We start from the raw sequence: 27,144 nt of genomic DNA on the forward strand, positions 1-27,144 counted from the left end.
GATTCCTCCCCCGTTGTTTGAATTCTGAGACTTTCTGATATATCCTGTTTCTGCCTCTTCCAATTTTTCCTTGAAGATGGGGCTCAGGTCTGAAACGTCAGCAATAAATCTTTGTCTCCTATGGATGCTGATTCCTCCAGCATTTTGGTGTGTTTACTACTGAAGCCGATAGTGTTTCACTCTGTGAATGCAGAGCTGAGGTCAAGGAGACAGAGGGAAAAGGGTAGAAAGAGACAGATATACAGGAAAGGAGACAGGGGAAGGGGTGGTTAACAGAAACCGGCTATAGCACGAATAATAGCTCTCATGATTGGAGGGAGAACAAATGCTTTTATTCGCTTATAACTAAGGGTAGGATCTTACAGTAGTCTTTGGACGGGTTCTGGGTTTAGGCGGGAAACCAGGGTTATATATGTAAGCAGATGGGGGCGGAGCCAGCCCTCAGCACAACACACCACCAGTGAATCCCTGTAGAATTTAGGGTCTGTGAATGAAGACATAGATTCAGAAAAAAAGTTGAAAAATAGACAGTTATTTACAAATTTACAGATTTAAGTGATCCAGCAGTCTGGAGATCCTGGTGGAGTGCCTTGGCACCGGGGGGGGCCCTTGGACTCCTTGGGTCTCCTGGTCCCCTTGTGAGGGAGGAGAGGCAGACTGGGTCTCTGGTTCAACGGTAGAGGGGGACGCACTTTCCTCCTGAACCGGATTCCCTGAGGCCCTGACTGGGGATGGCAAGAATGAACTACGTGGCTCACAGGGCACCTAAGGCAATGGACCCTCTATTCTAGCGGGTGCCAGATCCCTGATGGAGACGGTGTCCTCCCTGCCATCCGGGTACTCCACATAGGCATACGTGGGATTGGTGTGGAGCAGTTTCATCCTTTCCACCAGGGGATTGGTCTTGCTTCTCCTCATGTGTTTCCTGAGAAGGACTAAACCAGGAGTGGTGAGCCAGGTTAGGATTGTAGTTCCTGATGCCGACCTTCTTTCGAAATTGAATAGGAGCTCATGAGGAGTAGCGTTGGTCGTGGTTCATAGTAGCGACCGGATGAAATGGAGCGCTATAGGGAGGATAAAATAGGTTAAAATACTTATTGCAAAAGCAAATGTTCTCTGAAGTAACACATAAACCTTTGGTGATGAGGGGAGAAAATATTTAGCCCGCCGAGTGCCTTTGTCGCGCTTTGTTTTTGAATAAAGCTGTATTTGAATAAAATGGCATCGCCCAGGATGAAGAGCTGGTTGAGGTGACTTTCTTAAGGTGTCTTCTTTATCTCTGCTTAGTAAGAGTCACCCCAGTCAGAGAGTCTATCTCTAAACTTGGGGGAGGGGCGGTTAATTATCTATAAGTCTTCTGGGAACCTGCAGATACAGCAGCAATCAAATGTTTTCAAAGAATGCGACTGAAAATAAAATAAAATACATTAAGGTTTCTATATTCATTCAAGTGAATTTTGTTCACAGTAAGTACAGTAGAGTATTTTTGTCTTTTAAACTGTTTATACTTAATGCAGGTGTATTAGTTATACTCATTGTTGGAGTAAGTCTCAAGCAACCGGAAAATACACTTATCCAGCATCCATCAATTCCCATTGATGCTGGATACCAGGGATACTGTAGTCGGTAGGAGAGAAGTACAGAAGAAACCAACTAAACTTGACTGCTTCAGAAGCGGGCCTCTAAATGTTGAGCAGAATCCTAAGTGGGTCACAGCCAAAACAAAGGTTAAGAATGGCTATATTAGGGGTTGGTAGAAAAGTTGGCGACCGGTACATTGTGAGGCGATGTAAAGCAGCTTGGTCTGGAGGTCATTGTCTTCTACACTGCACTCCCTCCCACCCTTTCCTTGCACCACTCCACTTCAGACAGTGACCTTTGATCCCCACTCAGGGCACTGCAGAATGCAAATGACCAAAACAAGCAACGTGGAACATCAGAGTCTGATCCACCTCATCAGCGTAAACTGCTCTGCAGAATTTTGATGAGATGTCCATCAATGCAAATCCTTCTCCTGCACAGACAAGGGTGAATGCAAGCTTATTTGTACCTCACTGGCATCCTAAGTTCAGACATTGTTTCCTGATGTTTATAAAAACATCATTAATGATTCCTCTCCAATGGGTTGGGGGGGGGGGGTAGCATCCCAGCGAATGAATCAAAAGCAAAGTAAGGAGTAGAGAGCTCTGCAAACAGTTTGTTTTTAACTGATTAAAATATCCCAAATTACCAAAGAGCTTTCACCAGTCAGACAGACGACTGTGAGTGGGGTCAGAGGAGAAGCTTTTCAGTGGAGTCCTGAAGAGACAGAAAGGCTTACAATGGAGTTATAGAGCTTTTTCTCTGCAGGAACTGAAATGAACATGTTCATTCATGGAAGGAAGGGAAATTCAGGAGTAAAATCCAAAAGGAATTGTCAGGTAAATCTAAATCTAATTAACGATTCAGTCACCGAACTCACTAGATATCCGCCACTTGTAGCATTTCTATTCAAATTTAGAACACTTCAGAGAGCAGTACATCACAACACAGACCCACAATGTTGTGCTGACCTATGTAAACCTACTCCATGAGCAACATAACCCTTCCCTACTTGGATTTTCTTGGATTCATATGAATCTTTTTAATGACCCTGTTGTACTAACCTCCACCACTACCATCGGCAAAGTACACTAGGCACCCACCACTCTCTGAGTAATGAACTTACCTCTGACCTCTCTCTGCAAATTTTCTCCATTCACTTTAAACAGAAGTCCTCTGGTACTGGGCATTGCTGCCCTAGGGAAAAGGCACTGGTTGTCCACTCATAACCTTATACACCTCTATTAAGTCACTTCTCATCTTCTGTCACTTTAAAGAGAAAAACCTTATTTTGCTTAAAAAATATGCCGGTGCTGTAATGGTGGCACTGCAACTGGTGTGGACCGGCAGAGAGCAGGGAGTGGAGTAACAGCACTCCAGTGGAGTCCAACCGCCCGGTCTGACTGCTGTCAGCTCCGGTCAGGCTTTGAACAGCCCGTTAATGGAGCCGTCCGTAGTTTTATTTAAAATCCCACGTCCGCGGGTCTGCATCCAAGATGGCCGTGCCTATGATTGGGAGAAGCCACAAGGGGTTACAGACACCAGGGAAGCAGACTGGCGCAGGACACCAGAAAATGGGGAGGACACCTACCCCAACCCCTGTCTGAGAAGGAGAATTCGAGGAGAAAACCCACAGGTCAGTGACCATGGCGGCTCTGTGGTTGAAAGACATGAGGCGGGCTCCTGGTGACTTGAGACAAGGAACAGTGTTATTTTTAAACTAATATTTTTAATTATTAATAAACAATAACACCTTATCTAATTTATCTAAACTTTTTAAAACTTAAAACCAACTATGGGCGAATATACTGGTGTGTGTGTGTGTGTGTGTGTGTGTGTGTGTGTGTGTGTGTGTGTGTGTGTGTGTGTGTGTGTGTGTGTGTGTGTGTGTGTGTGTGTGTGTGTGTGTGTGTGTGTGTGTGTGTGTGTGTGTGGAATAACCCCAAGCCACAACAGCTCAAGGCACAATTCTCAAAAGGCAGTTCAAAGTTCAGTTTCAGAAGTTCAGTGATGACACTTGGCTTTAAATCGATGCGACACACAGGCCTCAGATGGTTGCAACACACGGGCTTTTGATGAAATTAGCAGTTCATGAAGTGGGTGAAAGAGACCGGGGTGGGTGACAGAATGTTGATTAACTTATGAAACCCTTGTTGAGGGGTTTCCAGTGAAATGTCCTTTTTAGACGAATGGCGTAGGGGACACGAAGAAAGTGCTACTTATGAAGCTTCCAGATCCCTTTCTGTGGGCCAGCAAAACTCAAGTGACCCTCACACTGGTCACTCTCCAAGCACAGTATTTCTTCTGGCTTCATCAGGGCCAGATTAATGTAAAGTAGCATATGTTATGGGTCCCACATTTTAAAGGGCCCCTGCTGTTGATGACAGTACTATGAATTATGAACTTAAACATTTTCATTCTCATGTTTGTCCAGTGGCTACGCGGTACCACATTGATGGCGATGTTAGCCAATTATCACCTTTAATCAGGGTTATTAACACAGACTAAGGGTGTGCTGTATCTTGTAGCTATCTGTGGCTCCACCCCCCCATCTAACTCCCAACGCGACAACAGGGAGGTGCAGTGCTGCTAGAGTTCACCAGAGCTCTGCTCCAGCATCTGATCGGGCCACTTCGGCAACTCGTGGAGACGGCTCAATGAGGAAGCAATGACTGTTTTTGTTACCCATAATCCCCCATGAAGCTGGAACTGCTCTGCGCCAGGGAAACGCAGAGCACTTCCAGTTGCATAGAGGATTATGGGTAACAAAGATGGCCATTGATCCCACATTAAATCAGCCACCAGCCACCATAAGTACTTTTTGTTTTAATGTGGGAGATTCTTTACACCGAAGAATGTTCGAGTGTTGTCTCATTGCCACACTCTCTCACCAGTTTCTGGTTACCTGGAAGAGCCAATGGTGAAAAATTGTTTACACCGAACAGGATAACAAGACGGAAAACCAATAACATGACACCTCCCAATACTTAGCAAAAAGAGACACAGTCTCAATGCAGACGGAGGAAAATGTGCAACTGGTTAATCCAGGAGGTGTGTTATTATTACTTAATTATTAGCCGCAATAATCTGCTTGGAGATGTGAACAGTCTTTATTTTTTTCCTACTGGAGTTCGATCGGACTGACAAGGAGTCCATTATGCCTGTGACCAGGAAGCTAATCGAGAATCTGGATTGCTTAATCAATGGGGCACCACCAGAATGCCAAGAGAACCAGTAGCAACGAAATAGACGCTGCAAGACAGAGAGCAGGTTATCCGGCTTGAAAATGCGATGCAGACCTTAGTTGATCGTAAGATATCTTTCCCTCTATTCTTGACTTTTAGTGATGTGTTCACAGAAGTGCATAGATGGCTAATTATTTAAATTCTTGCATTTACTGTTTATTTACATAACATCGAGAGAGAGTTGGCACAAGTAATGACAATATCCATTTTAAAAATATTCCATGTAAGGATAATCAACCCGCCCGTGAATATCTAAACATGTTGCATGCCAGAAATGATGTTGCTTTAAATCAGTGGTCTCAACCTTTTTCTTTCCATTCACATACCACTTTAAGTAATCCCTATGCCATCAGTGCCCTGTGATTGGTTAGAGATTGCTTAAGGTGGTATGTGAATGGGAAGGAGAGGTTGAGAATCACTGCTCTAGACCTAATTGTTACTGAAATATTTTGCTTGAGAAAAATTGTCATTGGCCCATTTCCTTTGGAGTTATGAAACCGTGCACATAACGAGTCAATTAGGTACGATTAAAACAGTGGTTTTCAAACTTTTTTCCACTCACATATCACCTTAAGCAATCCCTTACTAATCACAGAGCACCTATGGCATAGGGAATAAAGTGGTATGTGTGTGGAAAGAAAAAGGTTGAGAACCACTGCTTTAAAGGATTCTAATCTCCAGCTTCGTTTTACAGGACGAAATAGTAGTAATGACCCAAAATTGGTTCCTCCAACTTCATCTTTGTGCTGCCGTCACACTTTCCCCTCACTGTGCTTGCGGCAGCCAGTACTATTTAGGGCCCCTTTAAAATATGTGCCCCGCAATACCTTAATCTGGCACTGGCCTTAAGAACCCTTTCCGTGAGTCAGTCGAACAAAGGTGACCTTCACTCTTTTGGTCACACAGTGTGCAATGCAACTAGCAATGATTAGACTTGGCTACCAGCAGAGGGCTGACACACAGTATACAGAGCTGTAATGGAAACTTGCAGCCTCATGGCATACCTCATGGTGCTGTTTACAACAACCTTTCCTTCATCCAGGGGTTGTCTAAGAACTCACACATACAAATGCAAGAGGAAACATTGTCTTCAGCCTGCAGTCTGTTTCACAGACTCTTCAAAACCGGCAGGGTTTGTTAAATCTGTTCTCTTAAAGTGACAGTCTCACACAAATGAAAATGAATGGAAAAATGGGAGCACATTATCTGGGGGAGCTCTCCTTTGCTTCTCTTTCTCTGACTGTAAGAGACACTTCAGGCAATATCTGCCAATGGCGAATCTGCCTTATAGTATGCAAAAGCAATTTTGTGTAATATGACATGTTTATTACATGACAATAAATTGAATCTTGAATCTTGAACATTTCCTCATTAGACATATTCACTAACCTGTGCAACATCCTGTTAAATCTCCTCTGCCTAAACTTCTACATCCTACTTGCAATAAAGCAACCAGAACTCAACAGAGTGTGGTCCAACCAGAGTTGTGTAGAGCTGCAACATAACCACACAGCTCTTGAACTCAATCTCCTTGTACTGACAATAACCACACCAGAAGTGTGAGTATAAGACAGCTTTAATAAACTAATATGTACACTAAGAGGTCTTGTCTCTCTGCAAGACAAACCTGGAAGGCTAGACTGTAGCTCTGGAATGTTTTATGACAAGGTCACTGGGATGACCCCTGGTGACCTAGTGGTGTAATTACATATCACCACATTCACCCCCCCTTAAAAAATTGTTATTCCCCCCCTTGCCCTCCTTCCCTTGTTTGCAAGTTCATAAGTCCAAAATTTTTCGTGGCTTCTGTTGCCTTCTGGACCTCCTCAGTAGGGGTATAGGGGTGGGAAGTGCTTTTGGCCTTTCTTGGTGGAGGTGTGGGAGTGGGAAGTACTGGTTGGCCATGTGGGCTGGGGATCCTCTTGTATGGGATTAGGTCCTGCCATCAAGTCTAGGGTGGTGATATTTTGTGGGGCGGGCGTACCCAGGGTCCTGATTTCCAGGGTAGGTGGTCTAGCCCTCTGGGGTGACTCGATGGATGACTGTTCTAGTGACTGCCGCTTTAGTTGCCCATTCAGAGCCAGCTCTTCAGCGCTTGACGCCCTGTTTTGCGGAAACTGCAAAGAGTAGTTCACGGACAAATTGCTCTGGTGTCTTGGTGTGAGCTTGCAGGCGCCTCAGATTGAAGAGATTGCCGTCCGTGCGGAACCGGATGTAAACAGCGTCTTCATTGTTGAGGTCTTTCATGGCTTGTTTCAGAATCATACTGAAGAAGATTGAAAAGAAGGTTGGTGTGAGAACGCAGCCTTGCTTCACGCCATTATTACGTTTAGGAAATAGACATTTCTATTATTGGATGGGAGCGGGCCTTTAAAATCGAGGCTGAGGCGCTGAAAATGTTTGGTAGGTTTTATCAGGGAGGCTTTGTCTGGCCGGTAAAATTGCGGTTTGCATTCCGCACAGATGGGGCAGCTCTTGTTCACTGATCTCACTTCCTCTACCGGATATGGGAGGTTTTGGGTTTTAATTAAGTGAAACAGTCTAGCGACCCCCAGCTCATTGTACAAGCTCTGGAACTGGGACGTGTGGTTAAGGATGGCACAAGTGCCTCTGGACAGCACGTCCGGGGGCTCATTGAATCTCCTGGGGTGGTATAGAGTGTCGTAGTTAAATGTTGGCAATTCTATCGGCAAGCGCAGGATTTTGTCATTCTTAATTCTTCCCCTGACTTGGTTATCAAGCATAAAAGCCACAGACCGTTGGTCCGTGACGAGGGTGAAGTGTTTGCATGCCAGATAATGTTGACAGTTTCTTACTGCTTCCACAATGACTAGGGCCTCCTTCTCTACTGCTGAGTGTCTTACCTCTGTCCCCTGTAGGGTTCGCGAGAAAAAGGCCACCGGTCGTCCGTCTTAGTTTAGAGTGGCATCGGATGCATTAGTTTCTACTTGAAACTGGATTGACTCATCTATGGACCACATGGTAGCTTTAGCGATATGGTCCCTAATGTCCCTGAATGCTCTGGTGGCTGCTGGGCACAGTGGGAAAACTGAGGCTTTTATAAGTGGGTGGGCCCTCTCGGCGTAGTTGGGGACACATTGGGTATAGTAAGCGAACAGTCCCAAACACCTTTTTAGTGCTTTCAGCGCGTGTGGCACTGGGAGGTCTAGGAGAGGGTACATACCGGCTGGGGCTGGGCTGATTTCCCCGTTCTGCACTCTGTAGCCCAGGATTGGCAACTTCTTGGCACTAAAGATGCATTTGTCCCTGTTGTATGTTAGGTTCCTTCCCAAGATCGTGTTATATAGCGAGCTCTCCACTGGCCACCGTGACAGAGGTGCACCAAAGAAAAGGTACAAGGACTGCCTAAAGAAATCTCTTGGTGCCTGCCACATTGACCACCGCCAGTGGGCTGATATCGCCTCAAACCGTGCATCTTGGCGCCTCACAGTTTGGCGGGAAGCAACCTCCTTTGAAGAAGACCGCAGAGCCTACCTCACTGACAAAAGGCAAAGGAGGAAAAACCCAACACCCAACCCCAACCCACCAATTTTCCCCTGCAACCACTGCAATCGTGTCTGCCTGTCCCGCATCGGACTTGTCAGCCACAAACGAGCCTGCAGCTGACGTGGACTTTTTACCCCCTCCATAAATCTTCGTCCGCGAAGCCAAGCCAAAGAAAAAAAAATGTTAGGTTCCTTTCCTCGGCTGCCTGGAAGAAGCGTTTTAAATTCATGTCATGATCCTCCTGAGTGTGGCCACAGATTGTCACGTTGTCTAAATAGGGGAACACTGCTTTCAATTGGAACTCATCTACTATTCGGTCCATTTCTCACTGAAACAGGGACACTCCATCGAAGCGAAGTCGCAGAAATTGATACAGCCTGCCATCTGCCTCAAATGCCGTGTAAATGCGATTTCTGTTTCTAATGGGAAGTTGGTGGTATGCTGCCTTCAGGTCTATGGTGGAGAACACCTTGTTGACCATGTCTGCTATGCGTGGCAGGGGGTAGGCATCTAGTTGTGCAAATTTGTTAATTGTCTGGCTGTAATCCACTACCATGCGCAGTTTTTCTCCTGACTTTACTACAACCACCTGGGCTCTCCAGGGGCTAGTGCTCTGTTCTCTGATGCCCTCCTGTAGTAGCCTGTGGACCTCTGTCCTAATGAAGGCTCTGTCCCTTGGGCTGTACCTCCTGCTCTTTGAGGATATTGGTGTGCATTCTGGGGTCAGGTGTGTGAACAGCGGAGGGGGTTCGATATTCAGGACAGACAGGCTGCAATGTTGTTTCTTTGTCAGGCGTAGTGGGTGGTGAGGCCCGTTGTACACTATTGTAATGCTTTCTAACTGGCACTGAAAATCTAACCCCAATAGTTCCGGGGCACAGAGGTGAGGGAGTACTAGTAATTTGAACCCTTCGTATTTTGTGCCCTGGATTTCTAGAGTAACCCTGCAAAACTGTTTTACCTCAGCCACAAGGCTGCTGGCTGCTAACAGGATCCGGTGTTCACTCGGGCGTGTGGGGAGGGGCAGGTGGTTGACTAACCCCTGGTCAATAAAACTTTCAGTGCTTCCACTATCTATTAAGCAACTTACCCTCACATCATTAATTTTGATGCACACAGTGGCATCAGATAAATTGTGTGGACTCGCCTGATTCATGCGTAGGGAAGCAAGTCTGGCGTGTCCTTCCATCTGATAGAACTCGGCGTCATATTCATCTCCTAAAGACTGGGTCCTCTGCTCTGTAGCATTTGTCCAAGATGGCCAGCTGCACATTGCATTCTTCTTCTGTTTGTCTGTGGAGAAAGAAGAGCTTTCCTGCCTCTCATTAGCATGAGAATGGGCCTTGTCTGTGGCCTTGGGGCTTCTGCAGACTTTTGCATAATGCCCACGTTTTCCACAGTTGGAACAGAAATTTTCTCTGGCAGGACAGAGGGCTCTGGGGTGCTTTCTTTGTCCACAGAAAAAGCACTTGGGACCCTCAAGGTGTGCTACTACTGCTGTGAATTCCTGTGAGGCAGCATACTTTTCTTTTCGTGGGGCTAGAGAGTCCAGCAGTGTGACGTTTGTCCCAGTCCCAGGGTCCTGTGAGTACTCCTCCAATTCTTTCCTGGTGCTTTCTAAAGCTTCTGCAATAGTCTCTCCCTCATCTAGCGCCACCATTCCTTTCTCCAGCAATCGATGTCTCGTCTCAGTGGACCGTATGCCCGCAACAATTCTGTCCCTAATAAGGTCCTCCGCATACTCCTGAGCTGATACTGCTTTAAAGTTGCAGCCTCTTGCCAGGTCTTTCAGAGAGAGTATAAAGTCTCTGGCAGACTCCCCTATTGTTGTGACCTGGTAATGAGTCTGTACCGTGAGTGGAGTTCGCTGTGCCCCTTACTGTAATGCCTCTGTAAAGTGCTCATTGCCTCTTGGTAGGACCTGGCATCCTGTATAAGGGAGTAAGGGTGGTCTCCCAGCTGGGCTAACAGCAGCATTAATAGCTCTTTATCTGATGCCTCAGCACCCTCCACGTAATTCAGAAAGCATCTCTGCCAGCGGCCGAAGTGCGTGCCAGCTCCGGGATTTCTGAGGTCGAGCTCCAGCCTGTCTGGTCGCAGCACATGGCTAAGCCGCAGTCTCTGGTCCCTTACGTAATGTGGGGGAAATCTGGGGGTCGTTCCCGGTCTCCACGTGGTCTCTGGGTCTAGATGTAGCAAGGGTGGACCCTGGGGTACTGGGAGCTGCTGGTAGAGCTTCTGTAGGACTTGTGTCTGCTGGAGGAGTAACCTGGGTGCTTGGGGCTGTTGGCTGAGTCTCTGGTTTTGGGATGATTGCAGCGGGCATAGGGGGATCCCAGCGGTAGCATCAGGTCTCCGTGGTACTGGGGAAACTGCTGCTGAGGGAGTGACAGTAGTGGTGTCTGCTTTCCCTGGCTCTGGAGCAGTCCGGAATTCTGCACATATGTGCCGATCGGGAGCTCGAACTGTGGAGATCCTTCCACCCATGCTTGTAGTGGCCCCTTTCTGATCAGACCGGGGTTTAGGGTCAGCGGTGCCTGTACCGGCAAACCCATGGGCAGCCAGGGCTCTTGTCTATTTCTTACCTGCCCTATCATTCTTCTGAGGTCTTCCCCGCATTCCACCATGATTGCAGTTGAGCGGTCTCTCGCCGTCTCTGTCCTCGGATACACATGTGTGCTGTCATCCCCGGATTCCATTCCTCAGGATGAGTCTCCAGGTGGTCGGGAATGCGCATTGGAGCAGAAGCAGCTTCCATCCTAGAGGCTATCATATTAGTTTATTAAATTGTACTGACAATAACCACACCAGCAATGTGAGTATAAGACAGCTTTAATAAACTAATATGTACACTAAGAGGTCTTGTCTCTCTGCAAGATGAACCTGGAAGGCTAGACTGTAGCTCTGGACTGCTTTATATACACCAGGATGACCCCTGGTGACCTAGTGGTGTAATTACTTATCACCACACTCCTGACTAATCAAGACCAGCACACCATATCCCTTCTGAATCAGCCCATCAACCTTCACAGCAATACTGAGGGATCTTAAACTCTGGGACAGCAAGGAACTCAGATATGCAGACAATTTGGTGCAGCGCAGGGCCAGGGCCATAAAGCTATAGGAAGAGGTGGAATTGGCAGATGTGATACAGTATATATCAAAATTAAAGCATTTCTTAATTGGAAAAAAATAATCGGTTTTCAAGCTCAGGACTGTGTGTGATACATCTTTGGGAATGAATTCAAAGAGCTTTGGGTCCTCCATTTTATGAGAACAGCTTTGGAGTCATCAAATGTGAAAATAATACATTGATCCAGTGGTTATTGCTTCTGCTCTCAAGCTCCAGTGACCTGGATTACATCTTGACCTCTGGTGTTGTGGAGTCTGCATGCTCTCCTCACAACCACGTGGGTTTGCTCTAGTTCAACCCACATATCCAAAAGGTGATTTTAGCTTAGTTAGTGACTATAAATTAAGCCTATTTTAGATTGGTGCAGGAAAATCTGGGGGAGCTTATGGGGATTTGAGAGCTTATGGGGATATGGCAGAAAGTATCAAAAGTGATGGGCATGTAAGAGAGAATGAGCTATAGGGAAAGCAAGGACAAGGGATCGGATTGATGGAATTCTTCAGCTGGGAGCCATGAATCCAATGGGCTGAATAGCCTCCTGCATCATCTCAATATTTTCAGTAAAGGCTTGAAGTTCAACTCATCAAATTGATTTGACTCAACATCTACATTACAATAGCAATTCCACTTCAATTTGATTTCAGTGGCTGTCAAGTGGTTAGGTGTTCGGTGTGAACGGCTTTTCTGAACATAAATTCTTTTATTCAACATGTCCCTCTTCTCTGGGTAATGGCCACTTTGCACTCAACCAACTCCTACAATAGTACTGGGATGCTGATAACTTGGTTTGATGAACATTGGCCTGGACTCCAAAAACTTCACCTCACTTACCTCCTTCTGAGAATGTGAGTCTTAAAGTAGAAAAAAACATAGAAAAGCAGAGAACATTCCATTCCAGGCGCCCATGATTCAACAAAGTTACAGCTCATTGTGAATAACATCAGCAAATCCATATTTGCCAAAGGCAGTAAAAAACTATTGACCTCTGGGTAAGGGACACGGCCTGTGTGATAGTACAGATTCTATCACCAATGTGTATATGTACAGATGGTAGTGTAGGATGACTGTGATTGACTGAGAGTGTAGCCACACCTGCTGGCAGGTCTTAAAGGATTGCTCCTAGCCAGACCAGGTCATTCTGGACTGGTCGACCTACATGTGATATGCTCCAGTCTTTTAGTTAATAAAAGCCTTGGTTTGGATCAACAAGTCTTTGGTTCTTTCGACGCGCTCTACAGCCTGGTACGTAATGAATCGTAAGAAATATCTTGGGATAAATGTACTTATATGGAAAAGTCTGTTTGAATGTTCTGGAAAGCTGGAAAGTTGTCTGTATGAATATGTAACGTGAGCCAAGTGGCAAACCCCTGGTGGTGGGATTAGTTGCAGGTGGCAGTGTCTCTTGCTGGAATGGAGTGACAGTAACAGAGTTCTCATGCTTTGCAAAGCAACAATAAAGTATTTGGCAATTGTATTTATGCATGTTTGTCAAGTATTTGCATGTCCACTTTAACACTTCCTCAGATTTCAGATCGATTGTCAGAGTACATACGTGACATCACATACAACCCTGAGATTCTTCTTCCTGCGGACGTGGTAGAATTACCTCTGATTAGTAATGTTCAAGGTAATGAACAAGTTCAGGGGAGCAAATGGATTTAATGAGTAAAACCATCACCTTGGTTGTCTGATTAATGACCTCACAGTGCATGAGTGCTGCAACAAGTTGTCTGCCTCTGCTGGATCAAGGACATTACTTCCCCCTCTCCTTTCTCTCCATCACTACCTCCAGTCCAGCAGGACCCATGCTGTGCTGTGCTTTCAGACAGGTAGCAGTCAAACGCAAAGCACCTCTCCTGTAAGGCTTGAGGATATAAACAGGATTCGAGTGCATTGGGCTCCAAGTGTACTGCCTTCTGCTGATGCCCAGAGGTTAATGCTGGCAGGATGGAGAGATCAGGATTTAGAGCAGTGTGGTGAATGTCTGCCAAGCTGCCTGTCTCCCCTTTGATGAGCCTTACTGTACTAACATTGGCTGTACATTATCTCTTCTGTTAAGGACACTCTCCTTGGATATAATTGTATATGCATCTATTGTCTTTCATTATTGTACAATGAGTTTCTTCTAATAAAAGCCATGATTATTATTTGACTGCATCGTCTTTGTCTACTTCATCAACTGGTACTACAATTTTATTAGCAGAAATGGATACAGCACTCAAGCCAGAGCGGCTGATAATCGACCAGTCTGCCCCGAGGACCAGAGAAATTTTAAACCACTGGATTGTTTGTTTCGATTACTTTTTCTTTTTCTTTCTTTTTCTTTGGCTTGGCTTCGCGGACGAAGATTTATGGAGGGGTATGTCCACGTCTGCGGCAGGCTCGTTGGTGACTGACAAGTCCGATGCGGGACAGGCAGACACGGTTGCAGCGGTTGCAAGGGAAAATTGGTTGGTTGGGGTGGGTGTTGGGTTTTTCCTCCTTTGTCTTTTGTCAGTGAGGTGGGCTCTGTGGTCTTCTTCAAAGGAGGTTGCTGCCCGCCGAACTGTAAGGCGCCAAGATGCACAGTTGGAGGCGATATCAGCCCACTGGCAGTGGTCAATGTGGCAGGCACCAAGAGCTTTCTTTAAGCAGTCCTTGTACCTCTTCTTTGGTGCACCTCTGTCTCGGTGGCCAGTGGAGAGCTTGCCATATAACACAATCTTGGGAAGGCGATGGTCCTCCATTCTGGAGATGAGACCCACCCAGCGCAGTTGGGTCAATTACTACATGGCTCGAAACAACATGGTCGATGAGGTGATACAGTGGGGCCACCTGAACTCTCTGCTGGGTGAGGTCCCTTTTGCCGTAACACAAGGAGCTACCACTCTGGCTATAGCCTGGGAACGTCTGACTGCTTACTATGTAGCACCACGGAATGTGGTGCCTGCTCGACACCAGTTGCTGACTAGATGCCAGAAACCCAGGGAAAGTGATGCTGCCTATGCACTGGCCCTCGACTCGCTGGCAAACAAATATTATGTCAGGGCAGTCAATGTGCAACAACACCGCAATGCCTTGAAGCTGGATGCTTTTGTCAATGAGATTGACTCCAGTTATATCCGACAGAGGCTGCTGGAGACGGAACCCTTAACTTACGACCCGAAAAGTTTGCCCCTTCCATACACCCCTACTCAGAGTGAGCCTGAGAAATTGGGCTCAACCCCCAGCCTATGACCCCTAGTAAGCTTTCAGATGTCCATGCTGAGGCTCCACTGCCTCATGCTGGCGATTCTGGAGCGGGTCCAGAAGTCAGTCCTTCCCACACTACAGACCCAGGAACTGTACCAGTTCCCAAGGTTTCAAAGGAGCCACCTGTTTTGAGAACGAGCACCAGAATTTGTAAACAACCTGATAAGCTGACATATTCATAAAACATCTCATTATATTTTGATTGCTTGCTAGATACTGGCGTATTTTGACTTTTCGAGTATTCTCAAGGCCAAATATGGTATCCATGCATCGCTTGCTTCAGTCTTTCCTAGCAGCTGACCTTTTGATTTTAACCCTTCTTCTGCCAGGAGGAGACTGTGGTAAATGTCTGCTAAGCTGCCTGTCTCCCTTCTGGTGAGCCTTGTTGTACTAACATTGGCTGTGCATTATCTCTACTGTTAAGGACACTCCCCTTGGATATAACTGTTTATGCACCTATTGTCTTTCAATATTGTACCATGAGTTTCTGCTAATAAAAGCCATGATTATTGTTTGACCACATCGTCTTTGTCTACTTCATCAACTGGCACTTCAAGCAAATAGGACAAATTTGGCCCCCCTGGAGGTGGGCTGAAATGAGAACTGCTTGTTGTCATCTCTCTGCTTGTTCTCCATCTTAGATTCAGGGGCACCAGTGGGTGATACATTGCCAAAACGTTGATAGAAGTCCACTGCCCCAAAACATCACTTCTGTGTCTTACTCCACGATAACTGCCCGACCTGTGGAGCATTCTCTGTCTTCATTTTGCAGGAGTCATTGTGGTTTTGCCCAGTATTTCAGCAAAGAATTCATGTATTTAAAAGACCCAACGTTCTCCAGAGCAGAGTAAAGGCAATACCCCATAGGAACACCCCTTAGCTACAATCTTCAGGATGTTCCATCTACCATTACTGTTTCCAAGGGTAAAAATAGTATTTGCATTGAGCGTATTCCTAGAATTTAATTTGTTTTGCAAGCTTTAATTCCAATGTAAATAATAAAGACAAGTGAACATTGGAGTTGAAGATGAGATATTACTAAGGACTGCACAGAGAACTGTGACAGACACTAGGGAGTGAAGGCTGTGGTGCGTGAATTAGCCTTCAGCACTGCCGCTCCTGCTATATTTTGATTTCTTTAAAGGTCAAACAACAAAATAGGTGGCATATATTCTTTCAAATTTTAAATCCCACTGAAACCAAATTTAATAACTATTGTTCTATAGGGAAATGACAGATGCCAAATATGATTAAGAGGTTTATTTGTTTTTTGGGGTGAAGCTAATACAAAGTATGAAGTGGTAATGCATTATGTGCCAGGTTTCTGTATTGTAGCTGTGGGATAGGGAAAGACCACTGCCCTTTCATCACCGGGTGAGGGAGGGGGTCTGAAGCTGGGCTCATGGTTTCTGCTGGCTGCATTGCGATCGCATGTGCATCTGCTGGAGTTAATAGTCATCACTACTGCAGGAGCTGCACTGATGTGGAGACGAGGCTGAGAACGGGACTTGTCAATAAGTTTCCCGTGATGCTGCTCATAACATTTGCACTCTGGAGAAATGAACCAAAACAGGAGCAAACTGGATTGACAGGGCTTGAGGAGCTCAGTGGCAAACTGTCACTTAATACGACATTTAGAATGGAACGCATGTGAGATTCTTTAACTTTGTCCACTGTAAGGAAGACAGAGAGTCGCCACTTTGTCCACAGAAATGAGCCCCCAGTGAGGAACAAACTCATGAGCCCTGGTTTACAGGCCAGTGCTTTAGCCATTGAGCTATCAAAGGGGGGGGGGGGGGGGGGAGACCCTGTGACCACCAGGTGCTACGAATTATTCCCACATTCAAAAAATATGTGGGTTGATAGGTTAATTGTCCATTATCAATTGCTTCCAATATGCAGGTGAGTGATGGGGGGAATGAATGGACATGTGGAGAGAATTAAAAAATGGGATTCATGACAAATTAGTGTAGCTGAATAGGATTAATGTAGGATTAGTGTAAATTAATGGGACTAACATCAAATTAGTGTAAATGAATGGGGTTAACATTGAATTAGCATTAATGAATGGGATTAACATTCAGTTCAGCTGGATCTTCAGCAGCGTGGACTCGATGCTGTCGACCTCTGCCATCTCGAGTACTTCGACGTTAGGGATGAAAGCGCTCCAATGGATGTTGAGGATGGAGCGGAGACAACGCTGGTGGAAGCGTTCTAGGAGCCGTAGGTGATGCCGGTAGAGGACCCATGATTCGGAGCCGAACAGGAGTGTGGGTATGACAACGGCTCTGTATACGCTTATCTTTGTGAGTTTTTTCAGTTGGTTGTTTTTCCTGGGTGGGTCACGTCTCCAGAATGGAGGACCATCGCCTTCCCAAGATCGTGTTATATGGCGAGCTCTCCACTGGCCACCGTGACAGAGGTGCACCAAAGAAAAGGTACAAGGACTGCCTAAAGAAATCTCTTGGTGCCTGCCACATTGACCACCGCCAGTGGGCTGATCTCGCCTCAAACCGTGCATCTTGGCGCCTCACAGTTTGGCGGGCAGCAACCTCCTTTGAAGAAGACCGCAGAGCCCACCTCACTGACAAAAGGCAAAGGAGGAAAAACCCAACACCCAACCCCAACCAACCATTTTTCCCCTGCAACCGCTGCAACCGTGTCTGCCTGTTCCGCATCGGACTTGTCAGCCACAAACGAGCCTGCAGTTGACGTGGACTTTTACCCCCTCCATAAATCTTCGTCCGCGAAGCCAAGCCAAAGAACATTCAGTTAGCATTAATGAATGATATTAGCACTGAAACAGTGTAAATGAATGGGATTAATATTGAATTAGTGTGGATGATCTTTGAATTAGTGTAAATGAATTGGTTTAACATTGAATTAGTGTTAGAATTGGATTAATATCATATGAGTGTTACATAATTGAATGAACACTGAATTAGTGTAAAAAAAGTGATTGTTGCCAGCACAGACTTGGTGGGCCAAAGGGTCTACATCTATGTTGTATCATTATCACTCTGCTATGTACATGAGCCACAACTGACTACACAAACATCCCTGTGGATAAAAGAGAATTTTGGATATAATTGTTTATCTGAAATTTAATATTTAAATTTTTTTTCGGATAACTGAGGATTTTAGAGAATCTGATTTTGGATAATCAAAGTTGTACTCCATCCATAAATATTTTGGAATGATTTACTTGGTTACAGGATACTGTTCATCAATCTCACAGCTACTGCCCAGCCTGTCAGTCCTGATTTTGATGCTCCTGTACCTCCTTCCTGACAGTAGTGGGTCGGAGATCATGTTTGATGGATAATAGGGATCTTCAATAATTTTTGTTGCCTTATTTAATCAACAATGCTGGTGAATGTCAGCTAATGAGGAAGCGTTGACCCCAGTGATCTTCTTGGCCATTTTAACTTCTAGTCTGATGTTTTGCAGCTGCTATATTCTGCTATGTTCTGGCACCAAACCTCTTTTCAATCTTCTTCAGCATGATGCTGAACCAAGCCATGAAAGACCCCAACAATGAAGACGCTGTTTACATCCGGTACCGCACGGATGGCAGACTCTTCAATCTGAGGCGCCTGCAAGCTCACACCAAGACACAAGAGAAACTTGTCCGTGAACTACTCTTTGCAGACGATGCCGCTTTAGTTGCCCATTCAGAGCCAGCTCTTCAGCGCTTGACGTCCTGCTTTGCGGAAACTGCCAAAATGTTTGGCCTGGAAGTCAGCCTGAAGAAAACTGAGGTCCTCCATCAGCCAGCTCCCCACCATGATTACCAGCCCCCCCACATCTCCATCGGGCACACAAAACTCAAAACGGTCAACCAGTTTACCTATCTCGGCTGCACCATTTCATCAGATGCAAGGATCGACAATGAGATAGACAACAGACTCGCCAAGGCAAATAGCGCCTTTGGAAGACTACACAAAAGAGTCTGGAAAAACAACCAACTGAAAAACCTCACAAAGATAAGCGTATACAGAGCCGTTGTCATACCCACACTCCTGTTCGGCTCCGAATCATGGGTCCTCTACCGGCACCACCTACGGCTCCTAGAACGCTTCCACCAGCGTTGTCTCCGCTCCATCCTCAACATCCATTGGAGCGCTTACATCCCTAACGTCGAAGTACTCGAGATGGCAGAGGTCGACAGCATCGAGTCCACGCTGCTGAAGATCCAGCTGCGCTGGATGGGTCACGTCTCCAGAATGGAGGACCATCGCCTTCCCAAGATCGTGTTATATGGCGAGCTCTCCACTGGCCACCGTGACAGAGGTGCACCAAAGAAAAGGTACAAGGACTGCCTAAAGAAATCTCTTGGTGCCTGCCACATTGACCACCGCCAGTGGGCTGATATCGCCTCAAACCGTGCATCTTGGCGCCTCACAGTTTGGCGGGCAGCAACCTCCTTTGAAGAAGACCGCAGAGCCTACCTCACTGACAAAAGGCAAAGGAGGAAAAACCCAACACCTAACCCCAACCCACCAATTTTCCCCTGCAACCGCTGCAATCGTGTCTGCCTGTCCCGCATCGGACTTGTCAGCCACAAACGAGCCTGCAGCTGACGTGCACTTTTTACCCCCTCCATAAATCTTCGTCCGCGAAGCCAAGCCAAAGAGAATAACACACAGTGATTAAGCCAGACAGGACACTCTCAGTTGTGCTCCCTGTAAAATACTTTCAGGATACTCAGGTACTGTAACAAATTGTGCAAAACTCCCTTCCCTCTTCTTAGAAGCAAGTGAAATTAAGAATGCACCAAGAGGTCTTTAACAATACTATTCATTTAATGTGACGTTCTCCCATTTTTCAGTTCATTTTATTTGTGTGGGGCTGCCACTTTAAGAAAATAGATTTAACAAAAGCCTGCAGGTTATGGAAAGTGACTATGAGCTAGCCAGCAGGATTCAAATAGTTGATACATTTGCAGAGTGAAAGGAAAAAGCCCTGGTGAAGCCAGGGGAAGAGACCTTGTGACCACCTTATTGAAAATATAGTACACAGTTTGCTGAGGGGCCCATTTTAAGAAGGCAGCACAAGGATAAACAGCTCTTTGAATTCCTTTGTGGGAATAAGAAACCTACTTCTCCTCACTGTGTGGTTATAGACAGATTTCCTCCTGTTAATTATAGAGGGATGAGAAGACCATTTTATGATCAAAAAGAGTGAAGGTCACTTTTGTTCAACTAACCCTCGAAAAGGGTTCTACTTTCAGAAGAAATACTGCACTTGGAGAGTGACCAGTGTGAGGGTCACTTGAGTTTTGCTGGCCCACGGAAAGGGTTCTGGAAGCTTCGTAAGTAGCACTTGCTTCGTGTCCCCTACGCCAGAGAAGAGGGGAGTTTGGTTGGCACTCGTCTAAAAAGGACATTTCACTGGAAGCCCCTCAACAAGGGTTTCATAAATTAATCAACATTCTGTCACCCCCAATCTCTTTCACCCACTTCATGAACTACTCATGCCTGCATTTCTGATCCATCTGAAGCCTGAGTGTCGCATTCATCTAAGGCCTGTTGTGTCTCAACCATCTGAGGCCTGCGTGTCGCATCAATTTCAAGCCCACGTGTCATCACTGAAAATTTGAAATTGAACTTTCAAGAACTGGGCCTTGAGCTGTTGTGGCTTGGGGTATTCCACAAACACACACCACACTCCCACACACTCCCACTCACACACACTCATACACACACAAACACACTCCCACACACACACACACTCACACACACTCATACACACACAAACACACTCACACACACACACACTCATACACACACAAACACACTCACACACACTCACACAAACACACACACACACCAGTATATTTGCACATAGTTTGGGGTTAAGTTAGATAAGTGTAGATAAATCAGTTAAATTTAGATAAGTGTTAATTGATAATTAAAAAGATTATTTTAAATATTACACCATCTGGGCTAATTTTTATTGCTACTGTCTGGTACGTAACAGTCTAAAAATAAAAATTGCAACATTTCCAATTACATAATTGTACAAACAATTTAAATTTATGTTAATGATAAAAGCAATCTTTTTTTAATAGAATAAATGAACCTAAATGACACGCCTTGAAACAAAATCAAGGAATATTAGCAACACTCAGCAGGTCAGGCAGCATCTTAAAAAGAAACAGTGAACTTTTCTTCATCAGAATGAGGAAAGAGTGAAAACAAGTGTATGGGCAGCAGAGTCGATGCAGAGGGAAATGGATGGAACATGGGGAATATCTCTGATAGGGTGAGACTGGATGATCTAAAGGGGCAGTTACGTGGCACATTAAATCATCTGATCTCACCCTATCAGAGGTATTCCCTTCGGCCCCCCCATTCCACTCAGTGCCTTTTGTGCTACCTGCAACTATCTTGCTTTCTCTCTGTCTTAGCACTAATGAAGGGCCCTGGAGTTGAAATATGAACATTTTCTCTCCCCAGGTGCTGCCTGACTCGCTAGGTGTTTCCAGCATTTTGTGCTTTTTCCAGATTTCCAGGATCTACAATTTGCAATTTTCATTTTACTCCTCTATTGTCAGTTGTATTCCAGTCTCCTTTCTGTTTGATGACCGTATCTGGATAAAAGTAATTTAAACCTATCGCTTCAAACTCTCAGTTTATTATCTTATGCCTCCACTGCTCAATCCCTGTCTCCTAGTCATATTTGATCTCCTTATTTTTGCAGAAAATCTACCCTCTAGAATCCTCAACCAGGAATAACATCCTCCATCTAAGCAAAAACTGTGGAGCTCCATGAGGTCACATTTAATTCTTCTGAACTCAGAGAAATGTGGCCCAGTCTATTCAACCTCTCTGCTGAGGATATACCCACTGTCCCAGGAACAAGTGTGTGAACCTTTGCTGCACTCCTGCAACAAGTGTGGCCTTTCCTTAGGATACAAAACCCCATGCAATTATACCAGTGTATGGAGGTTTGGAATCATAGAGTGATAGCTGTAGAGGCATAGAGTTAAATTAATTATAGAATTATATTGTAGAGTAATACAGAAAGAGCATCAGAGAGACAGAGTCATTGTTAGAGAGGGATAGAGTTATAGACTTATAGATTATGTCATAGAGACCCAGGGGTAGTAAAAGAATCATACATAGTTATAACCATAGTCATGGAGTTCTAGATAGTCATAGAATCGTACAGTCATAGACTCAGGACGTTAGAGAGACAGAGACATAGTAATCAAGGCATAAATAGAGGCAATAACACACAGAAAAAATCCTTCAGCTCATCGGATCCATATCACCCTCCAAAACACCCATTTCGACTAATCCTGCACTAATCCCATTTTATTCTTGACATTCCCCATCAATATCCTCTAGGTTCTCCCACTGACCTACACAATCTACAGCAAATAATTAATCTATCATCCTGCACATCTTGCACTCAAATCACTTTACCAGCCAAAGTCAACACCACATTCTGTGTGGTACCTGAAACCTTGACCAGACATTTCTTTCCATGGATGCTGTCTGCCCTGCTGAGACCCTCCAGTTTATCCAAATCACCTGCTATTTTCCACATATGTTTTTAAGATGGAGATCCCTCTCCACTCAGTGCTTCAGGAATGCAGATAAATCCTGCCTGGATCCCTGGAAGAGGAAGCTTCCCACAGATCCAAGAGTCAGTCCATCCAACCCCTAACAGCTTGGTGAGAGTCCAGTCTACAAGCAAGTGGTCAGATGGTCAGCAGTTTGGTGATTACTGAAGGACCTCACCTTTCTGACAATGAGTGGCTAAAGGAAATTCAAGATAATTGGGCTCATGATGAAGCCAGTACGGACTCCTGTGCAACACAAGAGTAGCAAATCAGTCACTATCCAATCTCTGTACACCTCCATCTGCCATATAGAAGGTCTCAAAGCCCTTTGTTTCTTCCTCAACAAAAGACTCCTCCTCTGCCTGGCAGAACTTCTCACCCACAATAACTTCTCCTTTGTCTCATCCCACTATCTCCAAGTTAAAGGAGTAGCCATGGGTACCCGCATGGGGCCTAACTATGTCTGCTTCTTTTGTTCACTATGCGGAGCAGTCCATGCTACAAGCCGACGCAGGAAAGGCTCCTCAACTCTTCCTCTGCCACATTGATGACTACATCGGTGCTGCCTTCTGCCCCCATGATGAGCTCGTTAACGTTATCCAGTTTGCTGCTCACTTTCACTGTGACATCATATTCACGTGGTCCATCTCTGGCACCATTTTCCCCTTTCTCGACCTCTCTGTCTCCATCTCAGGTGGCTTGTCTGCCCCCGCTGCTCCAACTTCCTCCTAAATCCCAAAAGTATGTGCATGGCTAGATTAATTGGCAACTGTTGGATTAACATCTAATTGGCAGGTGAGTGGTAGAATCCAGGGGATGTTGATGGGAATGTAGTAAAAAAAAATCAGAGGTACATTATTTTTTACCAGAGAGTGGGGTGGGTGTCTGGAAATGTATTGCTGGGCAAAATGGTGGAGGCTGGTACAATAAGGACATCATGAGACTCTCTTACATAGGCAGATGAATGTCAGAAAAATAGAGGATTAGGGGCATGAGGTAGGGAAAATTTGCAGTAAAACCTGGTATCAGGCACCTATGAAAATCGGTAGATGCCGGATAAGTGCATTTTCCAGTTGCTTGAGATTGTGGTCTGCGTGATTGGCGAACTAACGGCAAAGCGCGCCAAATTTAAACGAGTATTTTTTGCCTATTGATTTTCTGCTCTTTTGATGGTTGTTTAAATTGAATTTTGAATACTTGAATTGCAGATCACAAGGGTTTTACTGTGGAGATATATAAATTGGCACAACATTGTGGGCTGAAGTTCTCTGCTCCATGTCATGCAGCACTGCCAAACAAGTCAGGCTTGTACCTTTCACCCCCGAGGACATCGTAAGTGTGTCTTAATAAGACTGAATGGCAGCGCCCCTAAGAACGGGGTTCAGGTTGTCCAGAACCATTCCATCTTGGACTCATGGAGACAGAGGAGCACAAAGGCGAACATGAAGGCAGGTACTTGAGATGAAGATAAAATACTTCAGACTATGCAAATCTGCCTGCTTATTGGCAGTTCCAAGCATCGATTAGCCTTTCTGTTGTGATCCATTGACTTTAGAAGAACAAGAAATCCAATTAATATTCAACTGCTTCCCCTCATGTTTGGAATCTCTCTGACCCGGCCTTTTTCATTTACTCTTGCTGCTCTTTTGCTGTCGATTAATTAGTGCCAGTTGTTTTTTCATCACTTTTCATTCAATTATTGACGAATGATATTATTCTGAACAGAGTGACTTTCCTTCAATGCTGCAGGAGAAATCTGCAGGGAGCATTTTCCTGTCCCATTTGGCAATGCACATCGAATAGCTCGCCCCCCCCCCCCCCCCATTTAGAATGATGACTTATCACTGCAAGCGAAAAATTAAAGGAAACATCAACAATGACACAAAGAGATAGTTGGAACTTCATTATCATTAATGTTGATTGTCAAGGTCATGGATAGTGTAATCCTTACCCCACTCCACACACTCTAATGTCTTCAGCTGCAGCTCGTCACTCCTCCTGACATCTGCAGACATCATTGTGGTTGGGAAGAGAAGCAGGATTTGGAATTTTATTTGCATCCTTTTGATAATCAAACTGCCTGAGGCCTCCTGTTGGCCTTTATCTGACCTTCAATTTAGAGCCGGTCTTGCCCACGACAGTTTGCGCTGGAATGGGCCAGATCTTTGTATGCTGGACCCCCAGCGTGCCTCACCTGAGGCCAGTGTGTGAATGGGAATATGGCGCTGCAGGTAATGCTGATGCCTCACAGATCCCGTAATCCCGTTCAGACCTAACTTCTAGTGCTGCCTGTGTGGAGTTTTCAAGTACTCCTTGTGAATATATAAGTTTCTTCTTGGCACTCCGGTTTCCTCCCCCCACCCCAAGGACAAACAGGCCAGTAGGTTAATTGGCTGTAGTAAATTAGATATGAGGATATGCATGAGAATGAGGGAATCAAATTACTCTGAGATCTGCCATAGACTAAGTGTCTCGAATGTCATCAGAAGATGCCATGGAGTCATGAGGTGATGTAGCAGCTCAATAAATCTCTGGAGAGACCACACTTAGAATATTGTGTTCATTTCTGGTCACCTCATTACAGGAAAGATGTGTAAGTTATGAAGAAGGAGCAGAGGAGATTTAACAGGATCTTGCAAGGATTGGAAACTAAGTCTTAAGAGGCAAGGTTAGCAGAGCTAAGGATTTTCTCTTTGGAGTGAAGAAGGATGAGAGGTAACTTAATGGAGGTCTACAAGATTAAGAGAGGCATTAGATAAGTTAGACAGGGCAGAAGTAGCAAACACCAGAGGACATCTGTACAAAGTGAAGGGAGGAAGGTTTCGGGGAGAACTCAGGGGTAAGTTTTTTTACACAGAGAGCAATGGGTGGTGGTGGTAGAAACTGGTACAATAGGAGCATTTAAGAATCTCTTAGACAGGCACAAGGATGGAAGTAAAATCGAGGGTTATGAGCTAGGAAGGGTATAGCTTTTTTTTGGTAGGTATATATGTGTTGGCACAGCATCGTGGGTCGAAGGGCCTGTACTATGTATGCTCTATGTTCTAAGATTTAATTTCAGTGGGCTGACCCTCCAATTTCCAACTCGGCGGCATTCTGCTAATAAAGGGAACCACATAATGTAGAAGTAAGCAGTATTATTAATACAGCAATTATATCTAATTGAAGTTTGGAGAATGTTACATAAACGTTATTGCCCAAGAATTTATAGAGGAACATGTTTTCTTCTGATGCAGTCCTTTGTGATTGACAGTGATTTACATTGAGGGTGATACATTGTGAACAGAATAGATGTAAAAAGGTTGTTTTCCCATGCTGGGAGAGTCTAGGACAAGAGGGCACAACTTCAGCATTGAAGGGTTCAGCCAGAGGGTGGTAAATCTGTGGAATTTGTTGCCACAGGTGGGTGTGGAGGCCAGGACATTGGCAGAGCTTGATAGGTTCTTGATGACATGGACTGGTTCCCAAATCTCAGTGAAGGCTAGTGTGATTGTGAAATTATTGGTTCAATGCCCAGATTGAAGAAAGATGTGCTGGGCCATTGAGTACAGGAGTTTAACATCATGTTACAAGACAGCGAGACCTCATGAGCTATTCTGTGCAATTTTGGACATCAGGCTGAAGGACTGATGTCATTAACCTGAAAAGGGTGCAGGAAAGACTCATGAGACCGCCACTAGGATTGGTGGACTTGTTATAAGAAAAGGCTGGATAGATAGACAGGAGCTTTACTCCATGGTGTGTAGGGGGAACCGTATAGAGTTATATAAATTAATGAGAGGCATAGATAAGGTCAATCATCATCGTCTTATTCCCAGGGTAGAGGAGGATAGAACTAGAGGCACAGATATAAAATAGGAAGGGAAAGATTGAATAGGGACTTGAGATATAAAATAAGAAGAGAAAGATTGAATAGGGACTTGAGATATAAAATAAGAAGGGAAAGATTGAATAGGGACTTGAGAGGTACATTTTTCACAAGGATATGGAACAAGTTGCCAGAGGAAGTGGTGGAGACTCCCATATCCCTAAAAATATGAAAGCTGGTGTATAGTGGTAATATTTGGGAGGGAGTTGATGGGAATGCGGTGAATATAAAATGGGGTTAATATAGGATTAGGGTGCTAAACCTTGATGATCAATGCAGAATCAATGGTTCCTGAGCTGAATTTCTATGACTTGAAATCCCTAACACTATATATTCCTTCTGATTAATGCTTTTGGTTCGAACATTACAGCACAGTACAGTCACTTTGGCCCATGATATTGTGCCAGCATATATAAATCTAGTCAATAATCTAAACCATCCCTACCTCGCATCATAATGCTCTATTTTCCTTCCATCTATGTGCCTGTTTAAGAGTCTTTTAAATGTCCCTCCACCACCATCCCTAGCAATGCATTTCAGACACCCACTAGTCTCTATGTAAAAAACTTACCTTTGATGTCCCCTGTGAAGGCTGTCTGGTCAAAGGAGAAGACTAACTGTCAGAGGTGACCGAAAGAAAGAGGATCATCTGGAGAACCCTGAAGGGGGCAAGTTTCATCAGCAAGACTGATTGGAAAGGAATCAGTTGCGGATGTCCTGGAACAAAAGGAATGTCTCTCGGAAAACCAGCAAGAACCCTCCTGAGTGGTAACCATTTACCTGTTAAGCACCAAAGACTGGTGAACTTTGTTAATGCTAACTTCTGTGCACAGTTCAAGAATTGCCTGCAACGAGTGAGATTGGACTGTGATCCAAAGAACTTTTCTAATCTTAAATTTACATTACACACACCTGCGCTTAGTATGGGCCGGACGGTGGTGGGGGGGGGGGGGGGGTGGTTAGGTAGGTTAAGAAAGTAGGTTAATTAATAAGTTAAAGTTTAATT

This window comes from Narcine bancroftii, chromosome 6 (genome assembly GCF_036971445.1).
Source record: "Narcine bancroftii isolate sNarBan1 chromosome 6, sNarBan1.hap1, whole genome shotgun sequence".
Classification (NCBI taxonomy): Eukaryota; Metazoa; Chordata; class Chondrichthyes; order Torpediniformes; family Narcinidae; genus Narcine; species Narcine bancroftii.